This window comes from Oenanthe melanoleuca, chromosome 6, assembly GCF_029582105.1.
Source record: "Oenanthe melanoleuca isolate GR-GAL-2019-014 chromosome 6, OMel1.0, whole genome shotgun sequence".
NCBI classification, from domain to species: domain Eukaryota; kingdom Metazoa; phylum Chordata; class Aves; order Passeriformes; family Muscicapidae; genus Oenanthe; species Oenanthe melanoleuca.
In genome coordinates, this window is record NC_079340.1 from 2,213,077 (window position 1) to 2,237,263 (window position 24,187).

The 24,187-nt window shown below is 47.0% G+C and overlaps 1 protein-coding gene across 4 annotated transcripts in view; it reads right to left on the bottom strand.

Annotated features, from left to right (window-relative positions):
- SGMS1 (sphingomyelin synthase 1) overlaps nucleotides 1–24,187 on the bottom strand; it is a 171,000-nt gene that overhangs the window by 134,394 nt on the left and 12,419 nt on the right. Inside the window, exons 1-2 of one of the 4 annotated variants that reach the window (XM_056495526.1) lie at nucleotides 14,473–14,678; nucleotides 13,363–13,477 (exon numbers count right to left, since the gene is read on the bottom strand). The exons of 1 other annotated variant lie outside the window; for it this stretch is intronic. The gene's annotated coding sequence lies outside the window, so the exon portion shown is untranslated. Of the gene's footprint in view, nucleotides 1–13,322; nucleotides 13,478–14,472; nucleotides 14,679–24,187 lie in introns of those variants that run through there. 2 more of the 4 variants (XM_056495524.1, XM_056495523.1) reach the window with 2 other exon arrangements.

The window sequence follows — 24,187 nt, forward strand, 5'->3', positions numbered from 1 at the left end:
AAACAAACACCAAAAGCCAAAATTGGCCAGTCCCTGGGGTGAGCAGCTGCCTGCAGGGATAACTTCACTTGCAGACAGCTGGTGCCAAAAGGCTTTCCCCAGTCATTCTGCCTTTATTCCTTGGCCAGCCTCGTCCAAAAAAACCAGTGAGAAGCAGCATTCCTGTGTCTCACAATTCTGGCACTCCTGGCTGCATCATAGCCTGAAGTCTTCTTCCAAATTATCATCAATCCAAGTAACAAATCCATAATTTAGCTGTTCAGCATCCCTGTCCACCCTACAAGGTCACCACACACTGATGGGACTCCCATAAGCTGAAAAATGCACCTTCCTATAACTCTGGTGTCCAATGGCTCCTCAGTTTGATCTGCTGCTTGTTTTGCTCCACCTGTTACAGGACCTGGCATTTCCTTGTCACATACAAGCTGAATTCCCCTATTCCAAGCCTATTCCAGGGTGAACACAAAGGCAAAGTGGAGCCTGGAGATGCCCCTGCCCTTGATCTAGGGTTCTCCCCCTCCCTAGTTTTTATTAATCCATAAAGCTACACACCCATAGCTCCAAAAATAAGAATTCACAGCAGAAAAAGGCCTACAACACAGCAAAAAAGACCTGAAGCACATCATCAATACAAAAGCACTTTCAAACATAGAAATTCAAAACCTCAACAGCACCCACCAAGAGCAGTAATGAAACCTTTAAACAAGCCCAGGTCAATAGACAGGACACCAGTGAAGTGACCTGTGTGACAAGTTACAGCTGTTTGTTTGGGGGAAAAGTGTCACATAACTGCTCACACTTCTGATTCAGTTCCTCCCTTTAGTTTCAGATCCCTGGATTTACTGAGCTGGCCACATATCACAGTTCTCTCCCATCTCCAGCTTTTCTGACTCACACAACAGGTCTAAGACTTTTCAGCAGTGTCACAGTAGTACTTTGCATATGATAACATAGAGGAAATAGCTTCTTGTTAACCATTCCAAGGGTTAGGAATCAGCAGGAAAAGGCCATTGCAGGCACTTATGCTTATGAAACACTGATAACAAGAGAAGCAGGCAATCCTGGAGGTGAAAGGCACCAGCCAGCCAGGCTTTCATTGGGAAAAAGAAGAAACCTGACAGGAAGACAGCCCAAAGATTTTTAATCTTACCTAGATGAAAGTAGTCATCCTATTATCTCCTTGTTAAATATTCCACACTTACTTACAATGGTTACAATGGCAAATCTCTGGGTACAGGGTAACCATCCTCTGACATCCACTCAAACTGCAGAATCATGGAATGGTTTGGGTTGGAAGAGAGCTTAACCTCCCAACCCCCTGCCATGCAAGCAATCAGTAATAAATAACAGGCAAAGGACTATTCCAAGCAATTTATGCTTAAATCATCACAGACTGTGCAGAAGACACAGGGAAAAAAATTAGAAGTATGAGTTAATAGAGTCTTGCTGCTTCCTGCTGCACACAGGCTTGTTTTTCTCCTGCAATTACGGAAGAGGGATTTTTTTTTTTTTCCAGCACCACTTTCAGCCGCCACAAGCAGGCTATTGTCTGGATTTAGCCAGGCAGCAGCAGCCCCATGCAAACCCAGGGCAGCACGATGGACTGCCTGGAACTGAAATGGAACAGAAGGGAATTCAGACCCGTCAGGATGAGAAGAGAGATTTGTGCTCATTACCTGCTTGGAGCAAAGCCAGAGGAAGCACATCAGAGAAGTCCTGGGATGCTTCCCAACATCCAGGTGCCCACAGGGAGGTTGTGCATCAGGTGAGAGCTCAGCAGCCTGCTCCCAGCACGCATCACCCAGCTCGTGCCCCAAATGCTCAGAGTACATCTCCCGCCTCCTCCCCCGCACACCAGGGCATCCTCTCCCATTCAAGAAGTGGTTCCCCAGCCCTTGGACACACCAGAATGAGTCAGCTGGGTGCACTGGTGCCTTCACTCTGAAAACTCCTGCTCGTCCCTGGCTGAGGGACTGAAATGCTGTGAGCTCACTTGTAGCTGTGGCAACAGCAAATGCAAATCCTGCCTCACTGAAAAACTTCACCACCGACTCCTCCACTACGCAGGGACTATGTGTGAGCAAAACCAGTTTTTTCTTCTTCCTCCCTGAGGATAAATTCGGTTTGTGAAAGCTGTGCCCTAAAGCAAAAATCCAATCAGCAGGGCAGAGTTAAACCAGACACACATTGCTTTAGCTGTGCTTCAATGCACACAGAAAACAGGAACAGGAGAGTTTGGAAACAGGATATAAGAACAGGTTTGAGGTCTCTCACTGCAAGGGTTCTACTCACTGTTTACCCCTGGTGAGGAGCTGTTCTATTTGCAGCCTGGAGTTTCAGGCAGAGCGAGTCATACCATGGCTGGTTAAATACAATAAAGTTACAGTGGATATACAGACATAGAGGAGAAAATGGCTTTCAATTAAATGTTTCCTGGGAGGGTGGGCAGGCCCTGGCACAGGGTGCCCAGAGCAGCTGTGGCTGCCCCTGGATCCCTGGAAGTGCCCAAGGCCAGGCTGGATGGGGCTTGGAGCAGCCTGGGATACTGGAAGGTGTCCCTGCCATGGCAGGGGTGGAATGAGATGGGATTTAAGGTCCCTTCCAACACAAGCCATTTTATGATTCTATAATTAAATGATCCATTTTTCAAAAAATAATCAGAATTTTAAAAAATATCAGCATATCTGAATGCAAACGCATGAGCTTTTCTTGGGGGATAAGTAGGATATTTCTAACAAAAATGCAGGCAGTAACTGCATACAGCAACCAGAGGTTAAAAACAATTGATGGGGGTGGTGAAGGGGAAAAAAAAAAAAGCAAGCCTCACCCAACCAGTTTCTAGCAGCAAAACCTGTGTAAACTGCAAGACCCAAATTGCAAATTCAGCTTTGGTTGGAATTGTAGCTCACTCACAGGGAATCTACCCGTGGTTTGCAGAAACTTCTCAGACAAGCTTCAATATCCTGAATGGCAAACAAAGAGTGAACTCCCACCGATGCTTCCTGCATGTTGAGAAGTTTGGGTGGGGAACTTGGAGATTTCTGGGCTTGGTGGGGGCTGGTGTTGGTTTGGAGCAGGGTTGCTGCCTTGTGTTTTGTTGTGCTCTTTGTTTCCCGTCCAGAGGGCAATCTGAATTACAGAGTGCAGACCATTTTCAGGAGTGAAAACCCTGCAAGCTCACCTTTGAGTGAGCAGAGCCAGCCTAATCCCACAGGCAGGTTATTCTATCTGGGAGCAAAGCAAAGGAGCTAAAAACGAAGGAAAAGCAGAGTTACCATGGGATACCGGGATGCGTCACTTCTCTTGGCTCTCCGGGCGCCACGTGACACCTCAGCCGCCAGTGAAAAACTCAGCAGATGGGATAGGGAAAAAAATGTAAAAAGGTCCCTAGATTATAACAAAGTTTAAGCTTTAAAATCTACTGCTTGTGGCTACAGAAATAGAGGCAACAATATTTATCTATAAACCAAACTGTCTATAAATCTATTGCCACCGAGCAGTAAATACACGCTTTCCCTTCCAGCAGTCATCACCATCCACACTTTTCAGTTCCCTACAGTAAATTTAGTCCAAGCACATGCAGAAATACTGCCCTTGCCATCTCAGACAGAACTGTCACTTGCCTTTCAGAGGAGGCAAAGCAGGTCAGTAGTTTCCACCTTGCTCATAAATACAGAAGCAGCCACTTGACAGCAACAGATACAAGCAGTCAGAGTTCAAGAGAGATCAGAAGAGAGATAAATCACTTGGAATTTACTCTCCAAGTTATCACACAGCCCTGCCCTGGGCTGGAGCCCACTGAACCAAGAGCCTCTTTCCATTTTCAAGGTATGGCTGTTGACTATGTGTGTCACACATGCTCATTCACACTTGGGTTTCTACCCCACCCAGACCAGGATCAATTCTTAAACAGGTCCTGCTCCAAGTATTTCTCCTCTGCACAAAATCCTACAGTAGTCCAATGTTTGAGGATTTCTCCCCTTCTTTTTGAGCAGCCAGTTTCTTTCTAGCAGATCAAAACAGCTCTGATTCAAAGGACATTATTCCAACTCCATCCTCCTCCACCTCCCAAAGCCTCCTAACACCCACACGCTGCTGAACGTCAAAATCTCCAGGGAAATTCAGTCCTTCCATATGGCAGCCAAGCAACCCCCCTGTGAGTAGTAAAAAGTGCTGTGCAGTGTAAGGAACCTTCGCCCTCCCTGGGTGAAGGTGCAATCCCAGCGTTCCAGCCCTACCCAAACATTGTGGCAGGCTGGGAATGGCGTGTGCAGGGAAATGCTGGGGCCCATCTGTCTCCAGTGCACCAGGGTAACCTGATCATTACCCCAGCACCAGCTGGCACACTGCCACCCCAACCCACCCAGCTCCCAGCACGCTCCAGACTGCAGAACTTTGGGAAAGGAACACAGCCCAATCAGCCAAGACAACTGCTGTATCATCTGCTCCTAAACACCAGCTTTGTATCACCTGAATCACTTGCTATTCCTTGCCTGTTTCCCATTACCTACCAAAAGCAGGAAATAGTATGGAAGCCAAGAAATCCCACATTTCCTCTGCTACTCCAGGTTGTACCCCTGTGTTACACAGCTACACAACACTGGGTGTTATTTATGACCTGCTCACAAAAGCAAGTTTCACATTTCTACAAAGAGTTTAACACAGGCAGTGATACTTTTTTCAACAAGGGAAATGCAGGTCCTGCACCTGGGCAGGAACAACCCCAGGCACCAGCACAGGGTGGGGGACACCTGCTGGAGCAGCTCTGTGGGGAAGGACCTGGGGGACAGCAGAGTGTCCTGGGGATCCTGGGGACAGTGGGCACTGCCCAGCCTGAACAGATTGCCCACAGAGCCTCTGGGCTCTCCTCCCTGGGGCTGTTGCAGAGCTGTGTGCACACAGGGCTGTGCCCTGTGCTCTGGGATGGCCCTGCTGGAGCAGGGAGGTGACACCAGGTGCCACTGAGCTCCCTTCAGCCTCAGCCAGCCTGGGATTCCTCCAAACACTGCTTTAATAACTGTTCTCTGAGCCAGGAAACACTGTCTCCAATAGCTTTCAATAGGATGGGTTTTATCCAGCTTCCTCTGAACCACTCACCTTCCAGAAACATCCTGGCCACCAGGAATATCACAGCATAACTGGGCACCACCAAAAGAAAAGCCTTCCCTTTTATAAGGTCATTGCTTCCTTGGAGTTTTTTTGAGTGAGGAAGGCATCTTCTTCGGAAGATGCAAAGTTCCCAATCTGCCAAACATTCCTCTCCTCACTTCTTCCCCTCCCAATCATTTCTGCTCCATGCTGAAGAGGCAAATTTTATTTATCTCCTTTTATACAACAGCTGTTCCATGCCTTTGATCACCTTTATCCTCCTTTGCTGAACCTTTTTCTTTTTGGAAATGGAGGATTCAGGACATGGAGAATCATGGAGAAAAAGGTGATTTTTAGAATTATTTTTACAGAAGTTTGTTCTGTTATCTACTCCTTCACTAATAACATTTATTCATTTACTACTGCATCTTTGCAGCTATTTGCAATGAAAGAACCTCCAAATTCAGGAAAAAAGCCTCCCAAGAGCAGAACAAAACCCAAAACTAATAATATTTTTGCATTCTCCCAGTGTTCCAAGAAAAAGCATTAGGCTCCAGAGACAGGAAAGAGCCTGTCAACCTCTCAATATCTCAAAACAGATGCTTCCAAAACCTTTCTTAAACCAGAGCAGCAGAGCAAGGAATTAACCACATCCCTGGCTGTGCATGTGCCTTCCTCCACTCATGGAAGATGGTTTTTAATAAATAAAATACATATACACATAGCTAGGTCACCTATATTTATTATTTCCTCATGCAGCACCAGCAAAATGACCTCTAAGGAGGTGCACAGAAAATAACCTGGTTTTTTATTAGTAACCAATTGCTGCTCTCCAGCCTCACTGACCTTGCAGCACTCACCTGATTCCTGCTCAACACACCTGGGTTTCCTCTTTTTGTGTGCAAACAACCCCCACAGCTCTGTGTCATTAATATTCACAGTACACCCAGGGGCAGAGCTGGAGCCTCAAACTCCTGCTGGGACACTTTTTTTTTTTTTTTTTTGCCTGTTTTCAGCATCTCAAATTCACAGAATGACAACACAGGATTTTCACCTCAAATTACCACAGAGAAGCAGACCATGGCTGAGTGTAAGAATTCTCCACATAAAACTAAACAACCAGTGCATCAACATGGAAAAAATGGGTGGGTTTTTGTCATTTTACAGACAGAGAATGGGTTTCAGATTTAGCATGACTTTTACAAGGATGGTGCCTCTTGCACAAGCAAGAAGCAGAAGGATGCAAACAAAAACTTGTTGTTTTATTAAGCTCACTTATCTAAGTTGTTAGACTTGCTTTTTGCAAGGTTGTGGTGTAAAAATAAAGCTGATCCTTGGGGCAAATTTGTCAGGTACTCCTACTGCATGGTTTTGGATGCTGGAACAGAAAGGAAGGACTTGTGATGAGAACTGGGCTTTCACTGAAATTACCATCTAGAACCCCAACTTGAGAAGAAAGAGAATAAACAGGTCCACAAAAAAACAGACTTTCTTGAATATTCCACATGGAATTTCAGGAGGAATTTCTGCATGGAAAGGGTGCTCAGGCCTTGGCAGGGGCTGCCCAGGGAGCTTTGGAGTGCCCATCCCTGGAGGTGTCCAAGGAAGGGCTGGAGGTGGCACTCAGGGCTCTGGGGACAAGGTGGGCATCAGGCACAGTTGGACTTGATGATCCCAGAGGTCTTTCCAACCCAAATGATTTTATCAGTCTATGAATTTCAGGTTTCAAAAGAGTTGCTCCTCATAAAATTTAAACCACATATCTGTGGGCTGTGAAACAGCAACCCTCTGCTGGGGGCCACTCTTCAGGCAGTCAGGTTGTTGGGTGCTCTGCTCATTCTTTTCCCAGGAAGTCACCCCTCTCCAGACCATCTCTCCACCCCATTTTCCCATTGTGCAGGGACACCTTCCTGCCCTGCCCATGTCCTCAGGGGTTCTGAGCACAGAACCTTTGTGCTGCCTTTGAGCAACCCTGACAAAGCACCGGCACAATTTTTGCTGAGTATTGCTGGAGTGTAAGAAAAATCATTTAGAGAAACAGCAGCTACAAGAGAGCTCCTTGCTTTATCTCCTCTGTAAACAGCTTTTAAACTGCCAGCTACAGCTAGGAAGGAGCTGGAGACAGAAGAGACATTCCTGCAGCTGCTGACAGGTAAGTTTATTTGAGTTTCAGCACAAGCATTTAAAGATGAAAGAGCACAACGAGGGTGCTGAAAGACAACTGACAGCTTGAGGAGTATGCACTGGTTTTCAAATTGTTTCTGTGATGTAGGGTAATGCTTGTGATCACAGCATTCACTGGGAATTAGATCATCCATTTAGCAGCAAGTTTGGCTGATCAACTGTCTGGGGACTTCAAACAGATCAGCAAAACTGCAGAGCTGGAGACAGTGTCTTAGTACTGAGCTGCCTTCCCTGAGAAGCTTCCCAGAGACCAAAACACAGGCAGGGAAATCACAACAGAACATGGAGAGCAAGCTGAGTGCTGGCCCTGAATTTGGGAAGCAGCACTAGGGCAGGGCACTCCTGCTGGCACTGACCACCAGGGAGCTGCCCCAGCTAAACTGGATCAGCACCCACAAAACACCTGAAGCCACCCCCTTAACACATCCTGAGAGTGACACAGCCTTTGTGCAAAGCCTGTCCCTCACCCTTCTGCCTTCCTGGATGTGTCACACAGCTCAGGGAGCTCCCCAGGTTGCATCAGCTTTCCAAGCAACTCTTAGCAAAGCTTGGGGAATTCAGTGATGTGTCAGTGTCTGGAGATGGCTGTGAGGATGCTCCACAATGCAGGGAAGGGCAGGGAAGAACCTGGAGGTGGGAGCATGCACTGGACAGGAGGATATTTAAACCTGCCTGGATGTAGCTGGGATACACACATGATTTGAACAGCAGGGACAGCACACAGGACTCTGGTGATAGAGCAGACATCCTCTGCTGGGACTACAAAATCCCTCAGAATGTTCATACCAAATATTTCACCCACCCTTTGCTGTGTATTTATCCCTGCACAGCAAAATATGTGAGATGTAACTTTTTGTCCTCCTAAGCAGTACATGAAAAATCTGTCAAAAACAGTTGCTGACAGCATTTCTACTCCTTACTGGGAATGGGGACAGCAGAGGCAGGGCAGCACAGGCCAGGAAAAAAACCCTTTTGTCTTCATGCATCTTGCAAACACAGAGGAAAACATTGAAGGAGTGAACTGAAACAGAGTATCTTGTCCAAAAACCCAAATAACTGTATTATCTGCTAAACAGTAAAACTGCAAAAACTTGGAGTTATTTTAAACAAGTGTATCTGTCATTAAAATAATGAACAAATGAGTCAGTGCTTATCCAGTAAGAGGTATTTAAAAGAATCACAGAATGGTTAAAGCCCATCTCAATCCACCCTCTGCCATGGTCAGGGACACCTCCCACTGTCCCAGGCTGCTCCCAGCCCCATCCAGCCTGGCCTTGGGCACTGCCAGGGATCCAGGGGCAGCCACAGCTGCTCTGGGCACCCTGTGCCAGGGCCTGCCCACCCTCCCAGGGAACAATTCCTTCCCAATATTCCATCTGACCCTGCCCTCTGGCAGTGGGGAGCCATTCTCCTTGTTCTGGCACTTTAGGCCCTGGCCCAAAATCTCTCTCCATCTTTCTTGTCAGCTTCCCCAGGCCCTGGAAGGCCACAATTTGGTCACCCCAGAGCTTCTCCTCTCCAGGCTGAACAATCCCAGCTCTCCCAGCCTTTCCTCCCAGCAGAGCTGCTCCATCCCTCTGATCATCCTGAAGCCTCCCCTGGACTCTCTCCAGCAGCTCCAGGTCCTTCCTGTGCAGCTCTGCAGGTGGGGTCTCACCTGGGCACAGGGGCAGAGGGTTTAATTCAATACAGGAACAGAGCCTGTTCCATCCATCTAAGGACAGAGGCTGGGGGAAAACAAATGATTAATAACCCAGCTTCCCAAAAGGCACAAGCCCAGGGGTGCTGTCCTCAGCCTGTGGCTCCTGGGGTGCAGACCAAGAGGTCCCTTAAATCTCTCAGCGTGGTTTGAATACAGCTCTGCTGATTGCAAAGAAAGCAGAGAGCAAAACAAGATTAGAGCTCAGCAAGACAGCGTGCCCCTCGTGAATCCAAATAAACAAGACATTTTGAACTATTTCCAGCATGACTTCAGCACAAAATAACATTTGCACATCAGTGTAATAGCTGATGTTTTAACTGCTTGCTAAGGGAGCAGTCACGCACTGCAGCCCCGAGTTCAGCAGCGCCTGCTCAGCCTTCAAAGGAAGCAAAAAGAGCTGCAAAAGAGCAGTGCTGCACTTGAAAGCCTTTCAGAGAAGCACCAAATGTATTTGTGTTCACTCTTGAACCCGAGAACACGTCCTTACATGCTCTGGGTGTGATGGGATGATGACACACTTGCAAGGAGCTGGGATGGCAGCAGTCACCAAATCCCAGTTGAAACCTTGCAGGTTCGAGAGTCAGGGGGGAAAAGGAGCCACAGCCAAGGGGCACAAGTCCAGAGGATGCAACACAGGAGGGAAAACCCATTTTCCCTTTGAACCTGTGCAAGGAATGGTGACACACCCTCAAAGGAAATCCTATTACTGGGGGCCCTAAGCCATGAATCAATCCCGGAGCCATTCAGAGCCAGCCTCAGGACAAAGGAACAGTCAGATGCTAATTCAGGCCACAAAGCTGGAGAGGGAACGTTCCCTCTTTGCATTAAGGACTAATCATCAGTAGGTACAGCCTATTTTCATTAACTGCAAGCATTTCCTGCTAGCACATCCTTTCCATTTTCCAGGAAACACGAGAGCAGCTACATGTCTGAAGGCAAATAAATTAGGAGACAAGAAGGAAATTATCCACACCACCCAGAACAAGCCAAGACATTGAATAAGCAGCTAGAAAATCTACCAAAACCCAATTTGATTGATCCAACAAACTGAACACAGGCTATATAAAATCTCTGCTCCAAAATGCCATTAAACCTTTACTTTTGCATAAGTGCCAAAGATGTCATTTCCTGGAGAAGCTGAGGCTGCCCCATCCCATCCCTGGAAGTGTCCAAGGCCAGGTTGGACAGGGCCTGGAGCAACCTGGGACGGTGGAAGGTGTTCCTGTCCATGGCAGGGGGTGGGATGAGATGGGCTTTAAGGGCCCTTCCAACCCAAACCATGGATTCTGTGCTACTTTCCTTGGAGTCTTCCCTATTTTCTTGGTGCACTATGACTCCAATACCACGGGAGGAGGCAGCAGCACATCAGACTGGATTCAAGCACTCCTGGGGGATTGCATGGATTCACTCTTCACTCTTCTTGCTCTTAGAACACAACCTGTGTTCTCTACATGATTCATAAATTCCCCCTAAGGTGCTTCTACGTGCCCATGACAACATTCAGAAAACAGTCACCATTTCTAACAAAGATTACTTGAAATTCACAGGGTGGTGAGTTTTTGTGGTTGATGGATTTTTGAGTTTGTGGGATATTTTTTTTGGTGGTGATGTTTTGTTCATTTTCTATTTAAACATCTGCTCTAGCCAACTGTTGCCCACTTAACTGGGAGATCTCACTACTGAGTGTTCTGCACTGGAATTTACTGTTAACCATTCCAAGCCCTGGCTGTATTCACACACAGTTCTATTCCTATAGAGCAAACAACTCAAGCAGGAATATTTTTAAAAGGCTGCACATATGCTCTCTTCCCATGGAGCTAAATTTGGTAGGTATGAACATACCTGGCTGTAACAAGCTGAAACAAAAATCACTGAGACACAGAAACTGAGTCCCAGGCATAAACCCCTGCTTTCCACTGCTTTAAATAGTCCCTGTTACACTGTGATTACACAGCAGTCAGTGTTTGCTTTGCTCTCTGAGCCCAGGGTTTCTCCTTCATAGCCCCTGAAATTCAAGTTTAAAACAGAATCCAGCAAGCAGCTCTGTCAAGCTCATTCCGTGCCAAGCTGGAGGATGAGTATATTTATATAACAAAAGGCTTCCTGGATTATTTTAAGGCTCAAGTTCTGCAAAGGGAACAATTGATGAAAGGGATGTTTTTCCTTTGTTTAAAAAAATAATACTCATACCAAGAAGAAAAAAAGGCATTGAAGAGACAGCAGTGCCTTGATATTCCACTGTGAGATCCCTGGATCACAGCAGAATCATTCACATGCTCTCTGACCCCATGAGTACAGAAGGTATCTTGTCATAGACTGTGATAAATACAGGAAGAAACAGAGGTCACAGACACCAAGGCACCTGCAGGTGAATATCTGCACATAAATGATGAGTTGTGCCACAGAACCACAGAATTATTTTAGGCTGGAAAATCCCTCCCAGCCCATGGAGCCCAAGCTGTGCCCAGTGCCCACCTTGTCCCCAGCCCAGAGCCCTGAGTGCCACCTCCAGCCCTTCCTTGGACACCTCCAGGGATGGGCACTCCAAAGCTCCCTGGGCAGCCCCTGCCAAGGCCTGAGCACCCTTTCCATGCAGAAATTCCTCCTGCTGTCCAAGCTGAGCCTCCCCTGGCACAGCTTGAGGCCGTTTCCCCTTGTCCTGTCCCTGTTCCCTGGCAGCACAGCCCGACCCCCCCTGGCTGTCCCCTCCTGTCAGGGAGTTGTGCAGAGCCACAAGGTCCCCCTGAGCCTCCTTTTCTCCAGGCTGAGCCCCTTTCCCAGCTCCCTCAGCCTCTCCTGGGGCTCCAGCTCCTACCCTGGACACGCTCCAGCCCCTCCAGGGCTCTCTGGCCAGGAGGGACAGAACTGGACACAGCCCTGGGAAAAGGGAAAGACCCAACAGCACAGGCCCAAGCACACCTGGTTTTAATCCTTTCTGTTCAGCACAGAGCAGAGCAGCCTCCTTGCACTGCACCTCTTGATGTTCAACCCCGATTAAAGCTGCATTAAACTTTAAGTAATAGATTCCTGCATTATTCATCACGGCTTGTATTGGATGCAGAGCAAACAGCAGCTGAATCAATACAGTGACAGGAGCTTCAGGTGTCTGCTCAAAGTGTCTCCTGCTCCCAATATTGATGGACTTGTAGAAGGGTGAGGAAAGCAGGAATTTTTCACAACTGCTGTATACAAGCCTTGATATTACAGTTTGTCCCGAACAGCTTTGACACAGAGGCAGCTTTCAGAGAGCAACAACTGCAAAAACCTGCTCATTATTCACCTGACTTGTGACGTGCAAAAAAATTATTTCCCTCAATTTCAGCAGCCTTAGTTTTTAGTCACTGCATTTTTCTTAGGATTTCTGGGGGTATTTATTACAGATTCTGTGAAAAAGCCATTGACCATTAATTATACAGCCTCTGAGATCCAGAGATGCAGTATTGGGACAGCCAAAGACAGGGAGCTAAACCCAAATTCTCCAAAGACAAATGTGCTCAGGGCATCTGCAGGGAGAATTCAGATGGATTAGGAAGAATCACAACTGAAAGCTGCTTTTCTGCTCTGTTTCCCACCACAGCCTCTCACCATCAGCCAGTTAAGGCTCACTAATATTCCACAACATTTTCAGGAAAAGGGCAAAAGGTTTTCTCAATTAGGAATGGGAAACATAAGAGACTTGGTTCACTCAAGGTGCTGGATACTGGGGCTGTACACAAACAAATAACAGCTTTTAGAACACTCTTTCTCAGAACCTTTACACCCAAAACTCCACTTTTATTTTCTGGTTCTCACTACACATCCCCTCTAGCTCTTCAATCAGTCATGAAACTTTCCAGGACGGATCAAACCAAACAAAACCACGACAAATCTTATGAAATGCCTTTCAGCAAATCCTCACACAGCTTCAAAGGATTACTGAAAAACAAAAACACAACTACAAGCAGCAATAAAGGGCATACACCCCATTTATTCTCTCTTTGCAGGTCATTTATCCATGTCAAAGCCAGAGCTGGGAACAGAACACAGGTATTCCAGCCCCACTCTAGCTGTCTACACAGTGTATCACTCCAGTTTCCACAGCCACAAGGGCAAAGATTTCCTTACAAGCAGCGTTTGGGAGCATTTATCCACAATCTACATCTTCAAGTTTTGCTCTTAGTCATCCTTCCCTGGAAGCAGGCAGAAGGAATTGATCTAAGGAATCTTTCAGCTGTCTTTCCCTAAGATTTTACAATTTGATACTGGAGTTATAAAATTTGTGAAATATCCAAAATGTCCAAAACAAGAACTTGCCCCAATTCAGGTCACAGTAAACAAGGTACTGAATGAATACACCACTCCAAAACACACGTGCTTGAAAGTGCAAAATGCAAGATGCACTGACCTACCTGAAATTGCTTTCCTAGCCAGAGCACTTGATGCATCAGGTTAGAAGCTCATTTGGAACAGAGAGTCAAAGCTCAGACCTGCTGCTGGCAGCTTCTCACATAGTCATGAGAGTCACTGTTAATGAAACACCAAACAAATAAAAATAAGGACATTTAAGAGGCAGAGCTAACAGCAAGCCTTCATTAAAGCATCAGGAGTTGTTGCAGTGTGAACATGACCTCAAGGTCTAACAAGAGTTGGGATAAACAGGAAAGGCCATGCTAAAATAGAATCATGGAATGGTTTGGGCTGGAAGGGACCTACCTCAGAGCTCATTTCATTCCATCCCTGCCATGGCAGGGACACCTTCCACTACCCAGGGTGCCCCAAAGTTCAACCTGGCCTTGGACACTTCCATGGATGGAGCAGCTGTATTTTAAAAATAGTATTTCCCACAGGACTCAGAAAGAGAGAATATCCTTGTGTCCAAATAGGACTGGTTGAGCTTTGGAGGAGACCACCACCCCCAGAACAATGTGGATTTGTTTCCCACTGCCAGAAATGGGCTGCTGATCACCCTGCTACACCCAGAGCACTTTTTCTTAATTACAAGAGCAATCCAGGAAACTCATGGGTTAACACTGTCTCGTGAAGCCCCTGAAGGGACCAGGTTTCTCCCCGTCCCTGTGCCCACCTCTGGCACAGCCAGAGCACCAGCAGCAGCACACAAACCACTCATCCTGCCCTAGGAAGCAAACCCACTCTCCATCCCATCCCTCCTGCCTCCAAGGGAGACAAAACCAGGGTGGAGATCTGGAATAGAACCAGCCCTGTGCTCCACAGGGCTCTTCCAACTCAGCTTTCACTCTCAGACAAAGGAAAACCAGAGGTCTCCTTGCACCATTCACATTAGTTAGAAAACTGCAATTCATGTATTTCCACTCAAATGCAAGTTGGGGAGGAAGGAGGGATAAATAAATCGAGTTCTGCTTGTTGAAGTAGCACCAAAAAACCTGTCTGCCAGAAAATAAGCAGCTGGAAGCCTGGTAGCTGGAAGCTTTCTTGGGATTCCTTTTTATCTGTGTTCAGGATTGCTTGGAAATTTGCTTTTGAGTTTTTACCTGCCTCACCTTCAGGAGTAAAGCAGCTGAGTCCTTGGGGAGGGGGACAGCAGGCACCTCCACCTGCAGGCCAGAAGATTCTTCTGTTCCACAGGCTGGAAATCAAACAGCTTTTGTCCATCTGGACAGAACCATGGGAAAGCCAGGGAAAGCCTTGCCAGCCACCTCTCCTGCCTGCTGTAGGATCATGAGAGTGTCACCCACCCCAGGAAAGCCCTGTTTTCAGGAGTAACTGGCCATTATCTCACGAGAGCAGCCCTCCCAAACTTATCACACTCGCTTATCTGCAGCTTCCCAAGCCCCCAGAAGCCACCCAGCCTGACCCAGGAGGAAGCCAGCCAGGGAAAGCTCCACGCCCTGCATGCCCCCTGTTCCAGGCACAACAGCTCCATGGATCCCAGAGCACAAACTGCTGCTCAGACACAAACACAGGGTTTTGATGAGCGAGTCGTGAATCAGCAGCATTTGCTGGGAGCACCACGAGAATCCCAAGATGCTCCCTCCCAGCTGCAGCCTCTCCCTCTCCAGTACAGCACACACAGAGCCTGCAAGGACACGTTTCCTGCCACATCCAGAATTGTTTCTGGGCTGGTGAAAAGGCAGGAGGAGCGATTCACAGCGACAGTTTGGGTACTAGCAGCTAGGCTGACAGCAGGACTGCATGGCAAGGTTTGATTAGAGCTCTTTCCTGCCTGTCCTGGGGCACACACAGCACTTCCTCGTGTTATCTGCCAAGCTCTAACAGTGGTAATACACTTTTCAGAAAACAGAAGGTCTATCTTCCCCAAATCCATGAGCCTGGATGCCAATCTCTGAGGGAGACCCTTCTGTTTGCAGAGCATGGCTGCTGCTCTGCTGGGGGATGAGCTGCTGGTTCAGGGCCCTGCTTCCCTAAACTCAGCATCCCTGTGGAGAGGGTTCAGCTCCTGGGGCTGCTAAGTGATGCTGAGACCAGACAGCCTGCTGCTATTTCAGCATCTAATGTGACAATGCTCAGCTCTGGCTGTGCCACCCCTGCTCTGACAGCCACAGCATTTCCTTCGTGCAGGAGCAGCAGCTGAGAAGAAATTCAGGAGGTTTGGATGCTGTGAAGATTAATGAGTGAAGTTACTGCCAGCCTTGTTCTCTGTGTCACAACACAGCTCAGAATCACCAGGCAATAGGACCCAAACACCTCCAGAGCTCTGCTGGCTTATTCCCAGAATATTCCCCATTTTCCAGCACCTGATCTAACTCTGTCCCCAGCACAGCCTGCAGCAGGCTCAGAGTGGGAGCTCCATCTCTGGCTGATGCATCTGGAGATGTCACAGCCAGTGGAGACCTGCAGGATTCCCAGAGACAGCACGTGATTCCTCTCATTAATACTCAGATGTTTTCCAGCTGAATGCTACTGTCCTCATTATCCATGTGGAATTACAAGCAAACCAGGATTTAGGAGAGTTAAGTGGCCACGTCTGAGTGCTGAGGGCCACTTTTGGAGACTTTACAGAACTCCTTGTGCTGTCCATCAGTGAAGCTTTGGAGTTGAGGATTCTCCTGTGTCTTTTCCTTCCCACTTCCCACATCCACACAAGCAGCACTGTGGCAAAAGGAGCAAGAGCAGGCTCTTGTCTTACTTTCTTTTTCCATTTAACCAGCAAGGATCAGGAGTGCCTGTGAGGGCTGCATTAACCAGCTGAAGACTACTGCTTGAAGAAGGCACCCCATGACTGAGCAGCACCTTCATTTCACACCCTGGCACAGGATATTTCCATATTTCACTGCTTTTTTTTTGCACCAGTACTGAAGTACTCTTTAAAATACTCTGGAGAAATTCAGCCTAAAGAGATCACTCACACAAGTTCACCAACCCAGTTTGCTTGTGGGATGAAAAAAATCAAATTAACTGATTTAAAGACATTGTAAGGGATTTTCAGAGGATGTTTAGCTGATGTCTAAGATGTCATTTTAATCCTCCTCACAGTTAATTCTTGGAGCATAGGGAGCCAGTAAAATTTGTGGTGCAGCCCTTACACAGAAAACATCTCCACAGGCGTGCTAATCACTGAACTATTCTGCAAATTGTTCCTAATCTACATTTGCTTGTCTCTGCTCTCTTCCTGCAGAGACAATAAAATCATCCAGCTAATAGCAATGTGAAAGGGAAGGAATGATCCTCATTTGGTTTAAGTAGACAGATCTGCACTAGGGAACCACTAAATAGCACAGTGATGAACTCAGGGAGGCAGCCCAGAAACATCCCTTCCATCATCTGGGCATGGAAAGCTGGTAGGAGACCTGCCAGCACCATGCAAACTCATTCCTAGTGTCCCAAAAAGTGAAAAAAATTGTTACCACAATCAACAGCAACATAATTATGTGAATTAGTAGGAATTGTTCGTAGGATTACTTTTTTTTTTAACTCTTGCAGTATCATGGTGACCTGAATACACCCGACCTCTGCAGCAGAAGACACTTTCCCTGTTCCCAAAATAATCATTCCTGTTTCCAGACCTCCTCTCCCACCTTATTGTTGCTCATCCTTCCAAGAAAACACCTTCCAGGGGCACATTCCTCTCCACAAACCTGGCCCCACTGTTGCTATGACTCTTCTCACCCCTTAGGGAGCCAAGTGCTCCAGAAACACGTGGAAATCTTGGCCCTACATGGATGCCTAGACACTGAGAAGTGACTTGGTACACACTGATATTTTCAATTGTCCCCAAAGTGTGAGATGCTCAGAATTCCCCAGATTCACCCAAAAATACGTTGAAGAGAAAAAGCAAAGATTGGTTAATTTTAAGAAAGCAAGTTATGACTAGGTCAGAAAACACTAATAACAAGAAACACACTGAAACCACTCACAGCTGAGGCCTTGTCAGGGTGTTCACAGCCAGACCCATCAAGATAAAAGTCCAGGATCTGATCATTTAGACATATTAGGGACAAGGAATTCAGGGAATGACCAGAGTTATGGACTGCAATGACATCAGAGAGGTTTCCTGTCGTCCATCACAAAGGAACCACTTCATCCTGCTTAATTTTACCAATCAAACTGGTGTTTGGCATCTCATGAACCATTTTCCAGTGACTGGTACCTATTCTGGTTTTGCAGGAGGATGGGATGAAAGTTGAGGACTCCATGACAGGTATGGTCTACATGCTCCTGCTAAAGAGATACAGAAATGGTTGACCTTGACCTGTAGATAATGTCAGAATTCCCACTGTACTTAAATCCATGACTTCACAGCCAAAAGCCTCCCTGTCAAGTGATCCACTGATTCAGAAATGAGCCACAGCAGTTTAAACTTAGCTCTTTCCATTTTGCAAGTGCCTTGAAACAACAGGACCTCTGACATATCCCACCTTTTAACAGGCAATAGGTGAAACTCAGCCATTGCAAAGACAGAAATTGCAATAATTGCTTCAGAAAAAAAAGGTCTTCATGGATCAGAGAGTTGAAAAACCACAAGATTTCTAAGTTTTTAAGATCAGGACAATTCCTATGAGGATGAGACCTCACTAAGTGGAACATGACTCCTGCAGAGCAGTGGTGTGATGGCCTGGGGAGGAGGAGAGAGGCCAGGATGGCTGCTGGTGCTTCCCTGCAGATCCCAAAGGGAGGACAGGCAGAGAGGAGAGCCAGAGCCATTTACAGCCTGCAGGAAAGGAGCAGGGCACCAGCCCAGACGTGCTGGCTGCTGCTCCAGCCCCAGCAGGGTTAAGAGCATTAGCCCAGACTCAGGGGGAACACGATCTGAGCTGGTGACTGAATGTCTCCTTTGTCGGCCGCCCTGCGTCACCGCACGGAGCTCGCTCCAAGGACACGTGGAGCACGGCCAGTTCCACAAGGATGCTGGAAATCTTCTCAGGGGATACTTCTCAGGACAGCTAAAAACAACCTGCTCCATGGAGCACCCCGAGAGCTCCAGTGAAGTGGGGAAAAACACACCTAAACACACATTCTGCTCAAGTGGTAAATACCTCACAATGTGCCCAAGCAGTTTTCCTCTTTTTTCAGCAGTTAAAAGATCTTCTGAATATAAAAAATGTGCTGCTGGCACTTAAATTTATAAAGGAGGCTTCTCTGAGCTCTTGAAATACCATTCCATCCATATGTGGGTCTCATCTAAAATGAAGATTTCCATAATAATTGCACTGATATCAGACCAGCAAACGTCCAGGCATGCAGCGCTTGGGCAGCTATCCCACTCTAACCTTTGCAATTCACCTTCCTGCCCAAGAAAACTCCATCAAAGAAAGGCTGAAAAATGGGAAAAGAGGAAGTATGGCCCCCATGGCACCTCTGGGAAGGAGTCAGCACACCCAAGACCAGGGATGGCTTTTTGCAGATTCCCTTTGGTGCTGCCAACACTGGGTGAAAACTCAGGGTTTTGCCTCCACTATTACACCCCAAGCTTTAGAGCTTTTATTTCCTTTATAGCCTCATACAACAGAAAAACCCCAAACAAGCAAAAACACAGCGAGGAAACAAAAAAAACACTACCTAACCCTCAAAGCTGCTTAGCTGTAGAAGTTAAATCAAGGTTTAAGAGCAGCTCAACTGCCCCAGACAAGGCTCTGCCTGAGGCTTTGGCCACTTTCAGCTCCAGGAGCTTCCTGAGCATGGATTTAGTAACCCTTTGGGAATGCCTCACCCCAATAGCTGCTCAGCTTTCCCTCACTCCCTGCAACTTGATCCCACTGAAACTCTTTGTGTCCACAGCATTATCTGGCAGAGTGGGACACATCCCTACAGAGAGGAGTCTACTCCTTGGGATTCCAGTTCCTGCCACATCCCACCCTTCCCAATCAGAGGGGGTGCAAAGAAATCCTTGTTTCTGGCACCCAGGCCACACATGTTTATGTGCATTTATGTTTACACTATTGCCTAACAAGCTGGGAGGGTTTGCTCTCTCACAGACACCTGGCTGGGAAAAACTCTTCCTCTCTGCAGTAACATGTGGGAGAGACTTTAGAACTTCTTTATTGTAAAATAACAAATAGCAGAAACGTGCTTCTCCTCTGGAAGCAAAGCAGACTTTATCTCAGTGGGTTCCTCCATGATGCTAAGATGCCATATTACAATTTTCCAGCACATTTCTAGCTGCTCCTACTTACTTACCCTGCAGTGTCCAGTGGAAATTTGGGGGAGAAAAGCCAACTGCAGATTGTTCCATAAATAAAAAATAATCTGGTTATGGATGCCAGTAATTTTTCATACAATAAATGGCTTAGAATGTGATATGCCAATCAAAATTGACATTTAGATATGACATGTTGCCCCACTCCATCCCACTCCTGGCCATAGACTCTGTTAGAGGTCCTTGTTCCCACTGCACTTCTCCCAATGGCTGCATTCCACTCCGGGGGTAAAGGTTGCCTGTAAGCACTTTAAACAGTATGTGAAATGCTTTGTTTATCCAAAAATATTTTAGCTCTGAGAAACATTAAAGCAAGATGTAGATTTCAGCATTTGCACAGCAAAGAACTGCAACTCCTACAGATATTGCCAGAATTTTTTTTCCTTAAGGCTTTCCAGCTATGAAAGACTATTTTGCTAAAGCAAAGCTACAAACAAAAAGTGTAATCTCTTAGTAATGGCCTGCAAAAGGTTGTCACAGCAGGGTTGGGGATGAAGCAAGGGTGTCATTTCTGTCTTGCTCACTTTTTTCAGAGCAGATAACTGATCAAGCAGTAGGAAAAACCTGAGGGTGCAGCAGGGAAACCCAAAACTTATGTCGATTTCCCCAGTAAGAAGCTTCAGAAAACCACCATCAAAATAAAGGGGATTTCCCTGCAGCCTGGCCCACAATTTCCCTTGCAGGGGTGAAATCCAGCCAGCCTGCAGATCACCTGCTGTCCTCCAGTCTTCTAATAGTCATACCCACCTTAAAATACAACTTAGCCCCAAGCACTCAGCACGGCTGTTGTTTAAGGCAAGGGGAATCAACCACAGTGGTCACCAGAGGTAAAAGCATGACAGTCAAACAACAATCACAATTCAGCTCATCCCAGTTATCCCAGGGGAACAGGACTGGAAGACAGGAATATTAAGAATGTTACTGCCTAAAAGCAGCAAAGCAGCTGCTTGTTTTCCAGCTCAAAGCTCTTCTCATTTAAAGGCTGCTGTAGACACGATCCCAGTTTCAGCAGAGGAAATAAAGTGTGCTGGACCTTGCTGCCAAGGCCAGGCTACTGAGCCTGGGGAATTCTTTTGGAGAGGGCAGGGGACAGTTATCTCCCACTCTACTGGTTCTGGAGCAGTTATCAATTAGTGCATTTTCCTGGGCTGTCTCCTTATCTATCTCTACAGGCTCACCATCCCAGAGCTCCAGGTCTATGTTTTTTCTTGGGATATGGTTTTGTTGTTTTCCCCCTGCCAGGGAATTCCCAACCACCAGCTGGTTCTGCACCAGTTCCTTACATCCACAGACTTCCTACTAAATCAATGGACTTATCTCTTTCTACTGTAAAAGTAGAATCAACCAAGTATAAACACAAGAAAAACCAACATGAACATTCACTTATTCCTACTACTTCTTCCAAGCTGGAATTTGCCTGGTGTAATTTTAAACTAGACATTATTTCCCATTTTTTTCTCACACCTGGGAGAAAAGTAGTTACACCAGCGTGCCAAAATTAGCTGGTTTGCCTAAATGCAACACACCAACCCAACTTCAGTATGTCCTGAGAAACAGATACAAAACTAGCAAGTCACACAGGATCCTCAAGGCTTAGTTTAAGGGAAATTAAAAAGAATTGTCTTACACCTCAGACCACTGGAAGGACAGAAAGGAAGGCTTGTCACACACCAAAAGGCTCATGCACACCACCAGGTATCACAAGGCCCTTTAAAAAGGAGATCCCTCACCCCCTTAGTCCAAAGACACACTTTCCAGACCTGTGGGGAGACGATGCCTAATTCTGAAACACATGGAAGTCATCATGCCAGAGGCACCAGAGCTGGGGCCAGCTGCCAGCTGAAACAGAGATTTCAGTCCTTGCTGCCAAAGCACAAAGAGCAACAGGCAAAGCTGTCCTGTACTGATGAATTGAATGCCAGCACTAAAGTAGACAAAGAGGGTGGAATACAGAAGTGACCTTCAGGCCTCACTGTCCACTCCATTTCCTCTCCAGCCACCAGTGAAATGACACAACTGTCCCAGTTAGTCCCATGAAGCCATCAGTCTCCACAGGCAGAGCAAACCCCACTGCAGTGCCCTTGGAGTGGTTTCAATTGGTGACAGGGCAGTTTATGGCAACCCCACCTGAGACCTTTCCAAGCCTCTGCAGAGCATGGCAGCACAGCAAATAAATCTACTCCATTCCCATTCAGAGATTTACAAGGGTTATCCTCACCTCAGGGAAACTGTAACAACTGTTTTGCCTTCTCCAAATCCTGCTTTTTTAATCTGGGGTCTGGATTAACAGCAGCCCAGAGGAGCATTAGCTCAGTCCCAGTTGGGTGATGACAGCCTGCACTGCCCAGCCCCAGCTGGAGTTCCCTGACCAGCAGAAAGTCTCAGCACAGGGCACACACAGAGCAATAAAACCTGAAATCAGTGGTGCTGTCTCATTTCCCACTCCTCTGTGCATCACAGTTTATTTTTAGGTACTAACTCCTGATGCAGGACGGAAAGGAAGGATGGGCACAGGCACAACAGCTGCGAGCTAATTTGGAAACACCAAGAATTTCCACTTCGTGTTTTGCTAAAGCAGCTACACCTTCACCTCACACTACTTCTGGAGCCAAAATTTGTGCTGGCACATGGATGTCACCTTCTCATGTGGCTTCCCAGCAGGCACAAGCTGCTTATAGAGCCTTGTCACCATCCTAAAACCTGTGCCAGGGGAGTGTCAGGTCGGACATCAGGAGGAATTTCTTCCTGGAAGGGGTGGGCAGGGGCTGCCCAGGGAGGTCACTCAGTGCTCTGGGCTGGTGACAAAGTGGGGATTGGCACAGCATGGACTCCATGGGCTGGGAGGTGTTTTCCAAACTAAATGCATCTGTGAGCCTTGTGAACTACAGCAAATGCTACATTTTTGTCTCTTGCTTCACAGGGAAAGAACAGGATTGAACAAGATGGGTCAGGAACGGGGGAGGAATATTGAGCAGGTGACTCCTGAGTGGTGGCTGAGCAAGGAAATCTCTGGCATGGGAACCCAGAAGTCAGTGAAACTCCATTCCAAGTGACTCGAACCAAAGGCAGTAACCAAACCACAGGTGTGCACCAGAACAAGAGAGTTCCACAGCAAGACCTGGGCAGCAAGTTCTGCACAAGGCAGGAAAGCAAAGCTAAGAAAAAATCAGCAAAGTGGCCATTACCAAGCACACCTCCTCCTGAAGCAGCTCCTCTTGCTGGAGAGCCCATTTGCACCTCAGACAGCAAGCAAGGAAGGGATGCACAGCTACAAGTGCCTTTGCCAGCCTGAAGCTCTTGCTGCAGTTCCCTCCTCCCCTCTCTCACAGAGAGGCTTTTTATTTCTTAAACGTATCAAGCACGTCTCACAAACCTCTCATAGCCACTTAAAGCCAGGGGTTAAGTGCAGCTGAAGTGAGGCAGCATTTCTCCTGTTACACTGAAATTGTCTTACATGTTGCTTTTTCCCATTCTGTTGGTGCCAGAGGCATTGGAGGGAAGCAGGAGGAGCTGGAAGGCAGCATGTGCAGGTACTGGCACAGGAAATAATCCACACTCACCCTCTGGGAGCACTGAATTCCAGGGTGGGCCAGCAGAGGTGACCTGCTCCCAAATTCCACAAACAGAGCATGCTCCCTGGGTGTCCAGAGGCAGGGAAGCTGCTCTCAGTGTGCTGGGAGTGTTTTATTTATTGCCTAGAACACAGCAGGTGAGCAGCAAAGCTACTGCCAGCACATCGTGCTCAGGGAGGGACCACAGACCTCAAACTCCCAGCCAGGCTCTGCCCTCAGCTGTCCCACACACCAAATTCAGCAGGAACATTTTTCTCCTGACACTGACTTGAGTCTCCTGGGAAAAGAGATTCTTCTGGCCACTGCAAAAAAAGAATAAATGAGCCACCTGCACACAAATGCACTGAGGAAAGAATTCAAGCTGGGTTTGCACTCGACTCATTTGATGCACGTAAAGTTAGGAGATGACACCTGTGGCAATCAGCTGTGTGTTTAATTAGTCTGGAAAGCAGCAATAAGAGTAGCAATTGCTCTGTGTTTACCATCCATACATCCCCAGTCTGATGCAAAAGACCTCTAAATCTCAGGAAGAGGTTTCAAACAGGCTTAACACCAACATTAACAAGTGGCAGATGCCTTGCCAGAGTTGAGAGGTCATCCCTGTGGGAGAACAGCACAATGTGTTCATAAATAAACTAACTCAACAAAACAAGTACAGCTGAGCCCTAAGGAAGCAAAATAAATTAAATAAATTGAAACTTCCAGCTACAGAAGTTATGTCAACCTTCAGAGGTTCCCATAGTTTGCAGCAGAAATTTATTTCACGTGCTGGAAGTTTTTTACCCTCTGTCTTGGCCTCAAAGCCATCAACTTGGAGAAGGAATTTAACTTGGAAAGGCATTTTCTGGACAACACACCCCTGCTAGGCTACACTAACTGCTTTTTAATCTTGCTTCTTCCAGGCACTGCTGCAACAATCCTCCTGTGCAGGTAAACAAATGATAAGGGATGGTCATTTCCCAGGCTTTGATGGGTGTACAGGCAGAAATTCCATATAAAAAATTATATCCTTTCAGAGTCAGCTTTGAA